The 12634-nt window shown below is 40.8% G+C and overlaps 3 non-coding genes across 3 annotated transcripts; all 3 read left to right on the forward strand.

Annotated features, from left to right (window-relative positions):
* Positions 1 to 7047: 7047 nt before the first annotated feature.
* On the forward strand, positions 7048 to 7120 carry trnar-acg (transfer RNA arginine (anticodon ACG)). Its single transcript has one exon. It is a non-coding gene; the product is annotated as a tRNA-Arg (tRNA).
* Positions 7121 to 9758: 2638 nt separating this feature from the next.
* trnar-acg (transfer RNA arginine (anticodon ACG)) lies at positions 9759 to 9831 on the forward strand. The gene has a single exon. It is a non-coding gene; the product is annotated as a tRNA-Arg (tRNA).
* Positions 9832 to 10379: 548 nt separating this feature from the next.
* On the forward strand, positions 10380 to 10452 carry trnar-acg (transfer RNA arginine (anticodon ACG)). Its single transcript has one exon. It is a non-coding gene; the product is annotated as a tRNA-Arg (tRNA).
* The last annotated feature ends 2182 nt before the right edge of the window (positions 10453 to 12634 follow it).

Here is a 12634-nt window from a genome sequence, read left to right on the forward strand (position 1 = left end):
GAGGGTCATTTAAGGTTAGATTAAGTGCTTGTGTCTCTATAGACGGACGGATTACTAGCTTGTTAACCAATTGTGCGAGCCATTGTCAGATAATGTATTGTAAAATCGTTTTTCAAAATAAAATGCATGCAGTGATGTTACATAGGTCAGCCTAAAAATGATCTCTTTCCATAGCCTTTATTCACACATATTAACCTGCTGAATCTCCAGATCAAATTGTTGAAATATAGCCCAAAAATTAGGTTTTTCAATCTGTAAATCGATTACATCGAATAATGCTGAAGTGCGTATAGACTTTTTAATCTTAATTTTATGTCACTGACCCGTGGATTGACCGTCATCTGAAAAGAGAGGGTAGGGCCTATAAGAAATCGATGAATAGACTTGAATAATGGTCCAACTGACTTGGGTTATACCGACATCTAGTGCTCGATTAATGTTTTTTCATTCCTCGTGTTATCATACTGTAAAGTCAATGGAATGTTCTCTAGTCATAACCTCTATAACGTTTGTAATCGAAAATGCAATATATCATCTTAATTGGGCAATTAAGAGAATTTCGTAAACATTTGGTCTATTTCAATTTGTTTCAACATTGTAATATAGGATTGCTAATTGTTTGTGTCAGATGTTTTGTAATATATCAGAAATGATGGTAGTAAATCCCCAAAGTTTATAGTCGAGACACAAACATCCTACTCTACATTAGATAGTTAATATTTTATATTTCTCCCCCAATACATACTCCCATCTGCTACAACAGTTTACAAACTAAAATCAATATTCTATAAGATATTTTTTCTAATATGCGAATATAATACACACTAAACCTAGGAATTAGATTCACTGCACAAAGAGTCCTTGTTTTGTTTGAAGAAGTCAAATGCAATCTTTACCATGTTTGGTGCAGACAAGACTGTAAAATGATTTGTATAGTCCTAAATTAGCTTTGTTATTGCAGTTGGTTAACAAATGAATGAAAGTGTTCAATATGTATCTTTAGAACTAAAGTTGTGTTCTAACAAATGGCAGTGCACAGTTTCAGAGATCTAGAATTATAGAGATTTTTAACATGATTATTAAATGATAATAGTATGTTTCATATGTTTACATTTGTTTGCATTATTACATGCCTCCTTATAATAAACAATAACATGTTGACATATCATTGAGACACGCCATTTCGATGCATGTGTGTGAGTCAGTTGTTCTACGTTGGTAAGTTAGGTCAACAACAACAAGGTAACCTGGCAACATGTGCGTGCGTGCGTGTGTGTGCGTGTCTGTGTGTAAGAGAGATTTCTGTAGAAAAAAATGGCTCATCAGTTTAAAGCAAAAATAAAATATTATCTTACAATTGATTTCGTTGCAATTTTCAGTAAGTTGATGCGCGCCCCAAATGTCCGAAATAAGGTGTCTTGGACGGGTGTCAAACACATAGCCTAAGCAAGGGATGAGCAACTGGCCGCCTGCGGGAAGATCCCCATTTGAAGTGTATAGAGCAAAGTTGTTCTTTAAAATTAGTATTGATTAGGCCTATATGACACAGTATATGACCGATCAAGCTTAATTTCCATAAGTAGAGTACAAAATGCATAACACCATTATTATGTGTCAAAAAAGAACACATATTTTATTAGTTGAGCCTCCGTATGGAATACTGTTGGGAGGAGGCTATGGGCCATTCATTGCACATCTGAAATGACTGCAGTGGGTGGGTTTATGATGGAAATACGACGGAAATCCTATTAGAAAGTTAAACGAAACGATCACCATTTATTTACCCCCCTCGAGTCCTCGAGTCCTTTAGTTCCGCTAGGACTCGTCATCAAGGGCAGGGAAAGAAAGGCTACAAACTTCTCCGTTTGGAATTTAGGTGAAGTCGCTCCTTCCTCCTGGAAGGATATGAGTAAAAATGTTCCAGTCATTTGCCGCCATCTAGTGTATGAATCCATAAAGTCAAACAATTAAAATGGTAGGCTACTTGACAATAACAGTCAACAATGAATAACAAACACACTTCGATTAAACAAATGGGGGGGGGGGAACAATTTATCAACAAATGGTTTCTACAAACGTATGTTCCATAATATGCATACAACATTTGATGACCATCATCAAATTAGGAAAAGGACGGATGTAGCCTAGCCAGCACAGGCTGGATTGCAAATGTTCGTAAATGCTTGCAAAACATATCTGCTTTCCAGACCTGAACCTTTTAGTTGGGTCTTTTGTCCATTTATTAGCAGCAAATATTAAAATAACAAGAATTGGATACTGGCAGATGTAATTACCATCTGCCATATCATAGTTCCAAAGGGTTAACATTGAGCAAGAATAGCATGCGCTCCTTACCTATGCATCCCTAATTACTGGTCACCTGTGTGTCTATATAGGCCTACATGTGACCATGACCTGTGACCCAACTGTAGGCCTAGCCTAGAAATTAATTGGAATATACAAAGACAGACAAACTATAGACAGCATAACACAACAACTATATAAGTAGGTCAACATGGCTCCTATAGCAGACATGGTTAACAAATCCATGTCCTTTTGTCGCTTCGTCTGAATTACAACACTTTCCACACTGCGACTCTCAGAGAACTGCTCGGCTACATGCAACAATGTGGGGCGAGCACCATTGTCTTACATCAGATTGCACGATGGCTGTCTGCACTGATCAGTTTTTATATCAAATTATTTTCTTACAGATATTTCAAAGTAGTGTGATGGATATTATTAAAACTCAGATCTACTGAAAAGCTTAGAATCTACCTATTCACTCCTGTCTCAGAACCTAGCAGAGGGCCATGGAGATGACCCGTCTGTCAACCTGTAATTCCAGCTCAGCTAACAGGAAGAGGTGCACATTAGGCTTGTCTGGAGAATGCTAAAAGACAGCATATCAGTCGGTAAGCCTACAAGACAACAATATGAATTTTGCAGGTGCACAAATGTGTAAAAACCTAGTTTATGAAGCTTAGTTTAGTCTACACCGAGTGTACAAAACATTAGGAAACATTGCTCTTTCCTTGAAATAGACTGACCAGGTGAATCCATTTTACATTTACATTTTAGTAATTTATCAGACACTCTTATCCAGAGTGACTTACAATTAGTGCATTCATCTTAAGATAGCTACTGTAGGTGAGACAACAACACATCACAATTGTATCAAGTACATTTTCCCTCAACAAAGTATTTATCAGCAAAGTCAGTGCTAGTGGGAAAAACTATGATCCCTTATTGATGTCACTTGTAAAGTCCACTTCAATCAGTATAGATGAAGGGGAAGAGACAGGTTAAAGAATTATTTTTAAGGCTTGATACAATTGAGACGGATTGTGTATGTGTGCCATTCAGAGGGTGAAGTGTCTTTGAACCAGGTATGGTACAGTAGTAGGTGCCAGGCACACCGGTTTGTGTGTCAAGAACTGCAACACTGCTTGGTTTTTCACGCTCAACAGTTTCCCATATGTATCAAGAATGGTCCACCACCCAAAGGACATCCAGCCAAGTTGACATAATTGTGGGAAGCATTGGAGTCAACATGGGCCAGCATCACTATGGAACCTTTCAATGCCCTGACAAAGTGAGGCTGTTCTGATGGCAAAAGGGGGTGCAACTCAATATTAGGAAAGTGTTCCTAAAGTTTTGTACATTCTGTGTACAACCAGGCATAAAGTCCTGAGAGACAGAAAACACATTTTTAATGAAGACTTCAATAACCCCTTGCTCTGGGTATTTTTCTCTATTGGTGGTTCTGGGTTCAGACTGCAGGCTCTGGGGTGTGAGCTGATGTTGATGAAGAGACAGCAGGACCTCAAGGGGTAGACACAGAGCATCATGTTCTTCTCCTGCAGAACCAAAGGCTTGTCCAAGCCCTGCACTGTGTACGGGAGACTGGAGACGACTACACCAGTAAAAGCCTACTTGTTTACCCAATATTATACAAAAGTATAAACCCTGGGTCACTGACAAGGCCACTTGTGGAAAACCACCTGTGGCTCCCCTAAAACGTAGAAGTTTCTGCAGCCCAGTCTGACATAGAAGAGGCTTAAAGGACACTCTTGACCTGTAATACGACTAATCAAAATATAGAACTGACCCTTACCTTAACCAAAGGTGAGTTCACCCATCTTATTAACACTGTACACAAGTGAAAGGACTATCAGTAATCCTTATAATTGTTGTCAAGTTTTCTAATGATACCGCTATTCTTGGTCTGATGTATAAAGATGCAGGTCAGAGATTCAAAGGTTTGTCAAGTAGTGTGATGAGCACCATCTCATCTCATCCTTAATGTAAAGAAAACGGAGGAGACGGTGTTTGACCCCAAATCTGTCGACGATCACGTGCCTGTGGTTGTCCACAATGTCAACATAGCACAGGTTAGTTCGTATAAGTACCTGGGTGTATAAATGGGCAATGTGCTGAGCTGGGAGGTTCAAGTAGAGAGTGTCTGCTGCAGAGTCCAACAACTCCTCTATGTCCTACAGAGACTCAGGGTTTTTGCAGTTGACCAGAAAATAATGCTCATGTTCTACAATGTGGTCATTGAGAGTATCCTGACATATGGCATCACAGTCTGGTTTGGCAATTTATCAGTCCAACTGAAATCCCAAATTGCCTGCCTGATACAAATTGCCATGGTCATGGGTGTGAGGCAACATCCCTCCCTGTAGATTATATTTGAACAGACCTTTATCAGACAAGCACAGAAAGGTGTTTCAGATCCCTCCCATGTACTTTACTCTGAGTATCAGTAGTTCCCCTCAGGCAGACACTAGTGCATCCATATGTAACAGTGTTGCTTCCATCCCTCTCCTCGCCTCGAACCAGGGACCCTCTGCACACTTCGACAACAGTCACCCTCAAAGCATCGTTACCTATCGCTCCACAAAACTCACGGCACTTGCAGAGCAAGGGAAACAACTACTTCAAGGTCTCAGAGTGAGTGACATCACAGATTGAAATGCGATTAGGGTGCACCCCGCTAACTAGCTAGCTATTTTACACCAGTTACACATACTCAACTGGCGGACCGCGGACCGGATCCGGACCCAAGAATGGGGTCAATACAAACCAGGCTTCCTTGATCGGTCTTCGACCCCTGGTATCATAAAAACACACATAAGACATTGAATAGCGCATAGAATTGCAGAAAATTATCTGTCACATGCAAAATGTGTAGAATTACGGGAAATTAGCTTTAAAACTGCAACATTTTCTCTCCGACATCAAGAAGGGTGTGAACAGTTTGGGGTCGCATGGGTTGCGAGGTAGGGGTTTGTTACTACGCCGATAAATTACATTATCCATCCGGACATTTGCCACCTAGGACATTTGTGTGACCGGAGCTTCTCAAATAGTACTTCAGTACCTCTGCTGTAGGGTACCCACATGTAAGCTGAACAGGTATAAGCACTGCTTCATTCCCATATCCATCTAATACCTAAACAGCAATAAGTATGGCTGAACTGTGTTAATACGCTGCTGACAGAAAAAATGAATATTCAAAGTATTATGTATGTGGCTATTTGAGAACTGTATGATAAGGTTAATGTGCAATGTATGTATTATGTTGAGTGTGTAATGTAGTGTCTAAGACAATTTTCCCCTTGAGACATTAAAGTTCACCCTATCCTCCTTTCCTAGACCCTTAACCCCAACCATAACCTAATGTGAACCTAATTTGCAGGTCAGCGGTGTCCGTATAGCCTTTTGGTTAGTGCTATATGGGATCCGTGTGACGTCCATAGCCTAAACCCTTTCCCCTCTGACACTGCTCATTATTATGATGCCAGATGTGTCTGGCTGTTGAACTCTCTCACCTTCCTGACCTTGGCCACCTGACCTCTGATTGGTTGCCATGTAGCACGGCAACTGTAATTCTGAGTGCCAGACTTATCTAGCCAATCAGCTGCAGGCACTTACCTGGTTTTGACCAGTTTAGGCTAATTCTAATGTCAGTCTCCAACTGCACTGAGAGAGTGGATGCTCCTGTATCTCTGGGCTGTTCATTTCACCTCTAGACTTCTACATTAAATTATTACCACCTCCTGACACCTTTCATCTGGACTCCTTTAGTGTGTGTGTTTCATTTCACTGCCCAAAGTAAGTAGACTTAGTGGAGCCAGAGTGTTTTTGTGTATTAGTTTATGCACCTGTTGTATTCTATGTAACAAACACTTATTACCTGCTTACTAACTATTCAACTGTTATCCAACTGGTATTTGGGGTAATTTAGTTAGATAATCTGTTGTAGAAATATACTTTATCAAGTTGCATAGCATGGTCGAGTTATGAGTAGTTTTACTGTTTGGATCCAATAGTCATAGCCTACTTTTATGCCATTGAAACGTAGGCCTGGCGGCCACAGTTGCAACAACCACTGTTTTGGTAAAAAAGCTGAGGGATGGGGCCGGGGAAATGTAACCACTCTTAAATTCATACAGAGGACTGACCATCCATGATATCAACATTATAGTTTTAATCTTGTTTTGAAGCTACATAGTGTGTACATGTACTTACATTTACAGTGGTGACCAACATTGGAGTATCGACAGTTAAGCTCGAGGCATTTAGTTATATTTCTATTATATTTACGGGTAAAAAATACATGCAAATCAAATCCATTTGTCACATTCGACGAATACAACTGGTTTAGACTTTACCGTGATATGTTTGCTTACGAGCCCTCAACAATGCAGAGTTTGAAAATAAAATAGTAACACAAGAGTAATAAAATACAATACACAATAATATAACTATATGTATGTTATAATGAATACATACAGTGTCAGCAATAGGTCTACTGGACAAAATGCTCGACGTGTAGTTAAATCAGAAAAACCACAAAAAAAATGCATCGAGGAAAATCTTTGACGTCCCCGAAAATTAACAGCAGGGTGAGACCCAATCATATAGTTGTCCGTCTCCGAATAAATTACGCACAAGCCAATCACAGACGATTTCATTGCACGACGTTACCAGGAATTAACCAATGATAAAGAAGCAATGGCGGGCATGTAATTGAGAAGCGGGCTTGTGGCGCAATGGATAACGCGTCTGACTACGGATCAGAAGATTCTAGGTTCGACTCCTGGCAAGCTCGTTCATTTCCTTTTTGCACCATGCATCCAAATCACAAAACGAGATTCTCACATGATGTTATGTCTATTCAGTACATTCAAATAAAAAGTATCTGCAGAAAATAACCATTGTTATCGCCAGAGAGGCACATGTTAGGCTAAGTAACGTTAGCTAAGTTAGCTCTTTGTTATCATTACGCAGGATATTCACAACATTTAACTACACAACACAGATGCCGACCCCAAATGGAGGGCTCCATATTGCTCTGTATTTACATGATTGGTTGACAGTAGGTGGGGACGGGAGGTCCTGTTGGAATACAAACTCACTTTGACAAATTCTTCGTAACAGGTCTGCTCCAAGAAGCACAAGAAGTAGGAATGCCCTGACTTCTTTTTATTTTATTTAACCTTTATTTAATTAACTAGGCAAGTCAGTTGAGAACAAATTATTATTTACAATGACGGCCTACCAAAAGGAAAAAGGCCTCCTGCGGGGATGGGGGCTGGAATTAAAAATAAAATATAAATTATAGGACAAAACACACATCACAACAAGAGAGACAACACAACACTACATAAAGTGAGACCCAAGACAACAACATAGCAAGCCAGCAACACATGACAACACAGCATGGTAGCAACACAACATGGTAGGTAGCAGCACAAAACATGGTACACACATTATTGGGCACAGACAAAAGCGCAAGAAGGTAGAGACAACAATACATCACACAAAGCAGCCACAACTGTCAGTAAGAGTGTCAATGATTGAGTCTTTGAATGAAGAGATTGAGATAAAACTGTCCAGTTTGAGTGTTTGTTGCAGCTCGTTCCAGTTGCTAGCTGCAGCGAACAAAAAAGACGAGCGACCCAGGGATGTGTGTGCTTTGGGGACCTTTAACAGAATGTGTCAGGCATTGGTGTGGAGGATGAGGACTGCAGTAGGTATCTCAGATAGGGGGGGAGTGAGGCCTAAGAGGGTTTTATAAATAAGCATCAACCAGTGGGTCTTGTGACGGGTATACAGAGATGACCAGTTTACAGAGGAGTATAGAGTGCAGTGATGTGTCCTATAAGGAGCATTGGTGGCAAATCTGATGGTAGAATGGTAAAGAACATCTAGCAACTTCTGCAGAGGCCCAGGCAAAAACGAAACGAGGATGTTTGGTCACATAATGCAAATGTCGAAGTTCAAATCTCATAATTGAAACTTTTCAACTAATTACATTTTTTTTGTTGCTATTTTGTAACTACTTAGCATGTTAGCTAATCCTCCCCCTAACCCTAAATTTAACCCGTTTAGCTAACCCTAACGCTTAACCCTTTAACGGTTAAAGGGTTAAGGGGGACACCTGGCTCGGGAACCTATGGCTCCCGAGCCAGGTGTGGCTCTTTTGATGATTGCATCTGGCTCGCAGATAAAACAAAATATTCTCACTTTTTTATTTATTTTTATTTTTAAATAAATTTTATCCCCTTTTCGTGGTATCCAATCGCTAGTAATTACTATCTTGTCTCATCGCTACAACTCCTTGTTTTAATCCATCCATCGATTTTTCACTGCTCATGTCCTGTTCAGGGCTGCAGGAGAAATTGTCCATTATTTTAATTAAATGATACTGGCCTACGTTGGCCGTTGCTAGGTAAAACAGGTAAACGCCTCCTTTTGAATCAGTCTGCTTCACTGAACACAGCCGACCTGAGTTACATTCCTGGTGTCTCCGTCAGAGATTTTGAAGCAGAAGTGGCTGACCTGAAGGCCTCAGACATGTGGGTGAATAAGTTCAAGTCACTGAATGAAGATTTGGAAAGAATCACACGACAGAAAGCGGAGTTGGCGAGCAAGCACATGTGGACAGAAATGAAAAAACTTCAACCCGAAGACCAGCTGATTCTCAAAACTTGGAACGCGCTTCCTGTCACATACCACACACTGCAGCGTGTGAGTATTGCTGTATTGACCATGTTTGGATCTACGTATGCATGTGAGCAGTCATTCTCACATCTTAAAAACATCAAGTCCAACCTACGATCACGTTTAACGGATGAAAGCCTCAACGGTTGCATGAAGCTTAACCTCACCAAGTACCAACCAGACTACAAAGACATCAGCAAATCCATGCAGCACCAGAAGTCGCATTAATGGTGAGTATTATAACAACATTATTTAAGAATAAATTCAGAGGCTTATTATACTGACATTTAGTTGAATTCACTTTTAAAATATATTATATGGCTCTCACTGAAATAAATTTCCAAATMTTTTGCTTTCATGGCTCTCTTAGTCAAAAAGGTTCCCGACCCCTGCTTAACCTAACTCCTTAACTCAACTCTAACATTAACCCTAACCCCTAGCCATGATATAGCTCCGCAATGAGATGATTGGTTGACGGTAGGTGGGGGCGGTACGTCCTGTATATGTTCTTTACCATTCTACCATCAGATTTGCCACCAAACTTGATATACAAACCCACGAAGTATGAAATCCCTGATTTCTGCAGAGGCTGCATCTCAGTAAACACTGTATGGCTATTGTAGACGCTGGATTGACCATGCTGCTAGTTTTATGCTAACCAATCACATACAATTTCACTACAAATATTTTACCTGGAATTGACCAATAAAATAATTGCTGTTATGCCCGCTTTTATCATAAGCGGGCTTGTGGCGCAATGGATAACGCGTCTGACTACGGATCAGAAGATTCTAGGTTCGACTCCTGGCAAGCTCGTATATTTTATTTTTGCTCCATCCAACCAAATCACAAAACGAGATTCTCACGTGATGTCTATTCAGTTCATCCAAATAAAAAGGCTCTGCGGAAACTATGCATTATCACCAAGAGAGGCATATGTAATGCTAAGTAGCGTTAGCTTGCTACAGTAGCTAACGTTAGCATTATTCGACAGTTTTTGTTATCATCACGCGGGCTATTCATAACACAGTTGCCAACCCAAAATCGGGGCCTGGGCTGCTTTACTGAGTGAGATTTAACGTTCAGAACATTGTCCATATTTCAGTAGGAGGGGGTGAATTGTTATGGGGGTGCCCGGTTATCAGCACAGACTCTAATTTAACCTTAACCCTTTAACCTAACTCCTGAACTTAACGCTATAACCTTAACCCTAACCCCTAACCTAGCTAACGTTAGCCAGCTAGCTAGAATTTGTAACATATACGTTTTGCATATTCAAAATATATTGTACAGTATCACTACCAATAATGTACCAGGAATTGAAGAATTAAAAAATAGCTATTTTGGCAAAATATGACAGTTGTGGGCTTGTGGCGCAATGGATAACGCGTCTGACTACGGATCAGAAGATTCTAGGTTCGACTCCTGGCATGCTCGTACATTTTTTGCCACTTAAATTGTTCCATGTCTTATCCAGGATCGTTAGATCAGTATTATAAATCATTGTGTGCTATATTTGCCCTCTGTAGCAGCAGAACCAACTTATAGACTATGTGCGGGGGCATAGGGTCAGTCTGTACTATTTGTGAACTGTGATGTCAAATTATCCTGTCCTATCTGGTGTACTGTGTGATCATATGCATGTTCCCTCAAATTCTCCTCTTATCTCTCTATGTCTCCCCTTCAGGAGGACCTGCACCCTAAGACCATACCACAGTCCACCCGGTCGTGCTGGCATCTAGTTCTGCTGTTCTGCCTGTGACTATGGAACCCTGACCATTTTCACCAGACGTGCTACCCTCTCCTGGACCTGCTGATTCAACCCTCTCTCTCTCTACCTTTGAATCCTCTACTATGAAAAGCTGACTAACATTTATTTCTAAGGTGCACCACTGTTGTTATTATTTGACCCTGCTGGTCATCTATGAACATTTGAACGTCTTGGAAGAATTTTATTTAACCTTTATTTAACTAGGTAAGTGAGTTAAGAACAAATTCTTATTTTACAATGACAGCCTACCCCGGCCAAACCCTCCCCTAACCCGGACGACGCTGGGCCAATTGTGCACCGCCCTATGGGAATGAGCTGGCCTTGATGGCCATGTATTCTTCTTATAATCTACACCCGTCACAGCCATGAGAGAACTGACCACATAGAGAGATTATTTAATTACTAGTTCCAGAATGTGGTGAAACCAGTCTAATTGGAATGAGTAGCAGTAGAGGCATAATCCTGATTTGACTTATGCAGGAAAATAAAAGGCATGTGATACATCAGAAATAATATAATTATTGTCAACCTAAGATAGTCATAATTATAAATGCAGTTTATATACCAATTTTCTGTATAAATAGTCTCTAAAATACACTATATATACAAAAGTATGTGGACACTCCTTCAAATTTGTGGATTCGGCTATTTCAGCCTCACCTGTTGCTGACAGGTGTATAAAATCAAGCACACAGCCATGCAATCTCCATAGACACACATTGGCAGTAGAATGGCCTTACTGAAGAGCTCAGTGACTTTCAACGTGGCACCGTCATAGGATGCCACCTTTCCAACAAGTCAGTTCGTAAAATAAAGAGAAGAGATGTAGACCTGCACCAGGCTGGGAATACTGAATTCTGCAATAGTAAGCAGCTTGGTTTGAAGAAATCAACTGTGGGAGCAATTATTAGGAAATGGAAGACATACAAGACCACTGATCATCTCCCTCGATCTGGGGCTCCACGCAAGATCTCACCCGTGGGGTCAAAATGATCACAAGAACAGTGAGCAAAAATCCAGAACCACATGGGGGGACCTAGTGAATGACCTGCAGAGAGTTGGGACCAAAGTAACAAACCTACCATCAGTAACACACTACGGCGCCAGGGACTCAAATCCTGCAGTGCCAGACGTGTCCCCTGCTTAAGCCAGTACATGTCCAGGCCCGTCTGAAGTTTGCTAGAGAGCATTTGGATTATCCAGAAGAAGATTTGGAGAATGTCATATGGTCAGATGAAACCAAAATAGAACTTTTTGGTAAAAAACAACTCGTCGTGTTTGGAGGACAAGAATGCTGAGTTGCATCCAAAGAACACCAATACCTACTGTGAAGCATGGGGGTGGAAACATCATGCTTTGGGGCTGTTTTTCTGCAAAGGGACCAGGACGACTTGATCTGTGTAAAGGAAAGAATGAATGGGGCCATGTATCGTGAGATTTTGAGTGAAACCTCCTTCCATCAGCAAGGGCATTGAAGATGAAACGTGGCTGGGTCTTTCAGCATGACAATGATCCCAAACACACCGCCCAGGCAACGAAGGAGTGGCTTCGTAAGAAGCATTTCAAGGTCCTGGAGTGGCCTAGCCAGTCTCCAGATTCTAACCCCATAGAAAATCTTTGGAGGGAGTTGAAAGTCCGTGTTGCCAGCAACAGCCCAAAACATCACTGCTCTAGAGGAGATCTGCATGGAGGAATGGGGCCAAAATACCAGCAACAGTGTGTGAAAACCTTGTGAAGCTTACAGAAAACGTTTGACCTCTGTCATTGCCAACAAAGGGTATATAACAAAGTATTGAGATAAACTTTTTATTGACCAAATACTTATTTTCACCATAATTTGCAAATAAG

This window comes from Salvelinus sp. IW2-2015, linkage group LG15, assembly GCF_002910315.2.
Source record: "Salvelinus sp. IW2-2015 linkage group LG15, ASM291031v2, whole genome shotgun sequence".
Lineage (NCBI taxonomy): Eukaryota > Metazoa > Chordata > Actinopteri > Salmoniformes > Salmonidae > Salvelinus > Salvelinus sp. IW2-2015.